The sequence below is a fragment of the Chrysochloris asiatica genome, unplaced genomic scaffold (assembly GCF_000296735.1).
Source record: "Chrysochloris asiatica unplaced genomic scaffold, ChrAsi1.0 scaffold00021, whole genome shotgun sequence".
Classification (NCBI taxonomy): domain Eukaryota; kingdom Metazoa; phylum Chordata; class Mammalia; order Afrosoricida; family Chrysochloridae; genus Chrysochloris; species Chrysochloris asiatica.
In genome coordinates, this window is record NW_006408539.1 from 21,040,870 (window position 1) to 21,043,962 (window position 3,093).

Below are 3,093 nucleotides of genomic sequence, written 5' to 3' on the forward strand. Positions count from 1 at the left end.
GTACAGGGTTTCCGAGGGTGTAAATCTTTACGGGAGTAGAAAGCCTCATCTTTCTCCCGCGGAGCGGCTGGTAGTTTCGAACCGCTGACCTTAAGTTTCGCAGCCCGATTCGTAACCACTACGCTACCAGAGCTCCTTACAGTGACCCTAGGCACTACATAATGACATAACTTTTGTTCCTGCACCAGCCTCACAATTATTAACACTAGAGCCCATCCCTGCTGCTACATTGCTGGTCCATCTCATTGGACGTCTTCCTCTTTTATACTGATCCTCCACTTTACCAAACATGGTGTTCTTCTCCAACCACTCACTGGTCTTTCTTTATAACATGTCCAAAGTATGAACCAATGTCTTACCATCCTGGCTTCTAAGGCGCACTCTGGCTGTACCTCCTCCATCACAGATTTGTCTTTTTCCTGAATGTATATGGTGGCTTCAAAAATTTGCTGGAAAAATTCCATTATCTTTTGATTCAATTTTCCCACAAACTTTTTGATTTACTCTTGTAGATATTTGAAAACATTTTTTGTTTGTCTGTTGTTAGGAAAACTTGAAACTTAGAAGTAGCTGAGACCCTAATTAATGAGTAATAAATGACATCTCCCTATTTCTATTATGTCATGATTTTTCCCCCTTTTTTGAAACAAAACAAATCTAGTGTGTTCTTTCAAATGAGAAAAATTGTATGTCTATTCTTTATAGTAGCCATTCTGAATTAAATCCCTGAAGGCAAATTTGCAAAACTATCCAGATGGTAGTCAAATGCTAGTCTAAAATGTAAATGCTAAAGAAGCACACAAAAGCAAAGTAGCAAAAAATGAATATTTTTTATATTAATGACACTTTTTGGAATAAAAGCAATTTATAAAAGAACACTCCTCAGAAACACTGTACAGGGTCGCTATGAGTCAGAACCAGCTCTACAGCACTTACAACACCAGCATAAAAGAACATGGTGGTGGAACTTGTGTCCCATGGGGTTGGTTTTGACTCACAGCGACTTTGCATAGGGTTTTTGAGGCCCTAAATCTTTACGGGAGCAGAAAGCCTCATCTTTCTCCAGTGGAGCGGCTGGTAGATTCGAACTGCTGACCTTTCGGTTAGCAGCCCAGCTTGTAATTCACTAGGCTATCAGGGCTCCTTTAAAAGAACATTATTGAGTGGGTTTGTGTTTCCCGGGCCTAACCCTGCTGTGTGGGGCGCGGGGCTTGGACAGGGCAGAGCGGTAGCAAAAGACCTGTCGTGACAGCATGGTGTGGCCCACCCTGTCCTCACCACGAGGGGCAGCAGGCGCCAGTGTCTGGGAAGGTCTTCATTCAGCGAGACTACAGCAGTGACCCACGCTGCCAATTCCAGACCAAGTTCCCCACAGAGCTGGAGAAACGGAGGGATAGACAACAGTTTGAAAAATACATTCAAACTCTAAATAAACTTTAGGCAGAAGTAGAAAAGCTTCTTGAAGGCTGTTTGGATTGTTTAACAGCATACACCATCGTTTTATGCATGGAAACTCATTCAGAGAAGGTTCTGAAGAAAGTCTCCAAATACATAACAGCCAAATGAGAAGATATATGCTCCTCAAGACCTCCTTCTGAAAGATCCCATTGAGAGAGGACTTGGAATTATTGAAATGACCATTTATGAAGACAGAGGCATGAGCAGTGGAAGATAAACCTTTTAGAGTTAAAGATCCCACCTCAACAGCAGAGGGAACCCTACCTCCTCTCCAGAGCATCCGTCCTTTGTATCTGCTGCCAGAGTGACGACGGTGCTCTCTGCTCCAAGGATGAACTTACTACAATTCCATGCCCCGGGTGACGTCTAACCACTCAGCATGCACTTTGTATCTCTAAATAGTGTAAGACTCTGTAATTTTTGGATTAGTTTCTGAGCAAACACAATGAAGCATTTCACTTGTTTAAATCAAAGCTGTTTAATAAAATGATGCAGCTGGTCTGCCCACCGCAAAGTTAATTTTGTTCTGCCACCCTTGGGTTCTCTTGGGTCCTTGGGCCAGACTTCCTGGTGGCTTTGGATTTCCACACGTCATATTTTAGTCAGTGTTCAGGCTTATTCCCCAAAATTTAATGCTTTCCTTCCAGGATTTTGGTGAGAGGTAAACTGTGCCTGTGATTTTGCTAATGAGTCTCTCAGATGACAAGGGATTTCCAGAGGACCAATTTCTGCTGTTCAGTGTCTAACCAAAGCTCATTGGAAAAATGATGTGTTATTGTAGCAATTATTCCTAATTAAGGCAGTATTTAATGCAGTTTCTAGTTTCTTGTTTATTTGGTTGGTTAGTTTTTTGTTTTTGTTTTTGAAATTGTTATGTTATGATTGCATTACCATGAATGTTGGAAAGATGTGTGTTGCTTGTTCATTACAAAAATAAATAAGTACAAAAAATGAATGCTAAACCAGCAAACACAGAAATATCCCTGCTGGGTCCCTGAGTGTGTAATAAACAAGTGAATAAGTATTTTAATTATAGTTTTGTTATAAATATAACTTATGAGAAAAGGGTTTGATAAGAAGAATACTGTATAGTGATCATGTTTAATATCCCTACTGGCAAATCTTACAGACCTAATTCATATACAGTATTCATTCCACAGAAATATTATGATTGGTCCAAGTAAAGTAAGTGATTTCCAAGTATAACTCTCAAGTCTAAGTCAATATTTCTAGTTCTTCTTCTGGCTGCACATTTTTAATACCACGGCTTCTATGCTTTTAATTCATCTTTGGGGTTGAGAACATTTTATTTGGGAGAAACTTAGGAGACAATGAAACAATTAAGTATGACTTTCAGAGATATTTTTAAGTGCTAATACTGGATTTAATCTTTCAGATTTAATTTCTTTAGTGGGTTAGTTCTTCAATAAATTCCATAGGTCTGTGTAATATTTTAAATGTATATATATATACCTTTGTTACTTAATAGCCTGTAATAGTAGTGTGTCTGTCTGCCTTTTAAAACCATTGCCATAACTTTGCTGAAATAATAACACACTAGTAAAACACTAGTAAAACGAGCTCTGGTAGCATAGTGGTTACGAATCGGGCTGCGAACCTTAAGGTCAGCGGTTC

At 39.4% G+C, this 3,093-nt stretch overlaps 1 pseudogene; it reads left to right on the plus strand.

Annotated features, from left to right (window-relative positions):
- LOC102840905 overlaps positions 1-1,675 on the plus strand; it is a 7,198-nt pseudogene extending 5,523 nt beyond the window's left edge.
- The last annotated feature ends 1,418 nt before the right edge of the window (positions 1,676-3,093 follow it).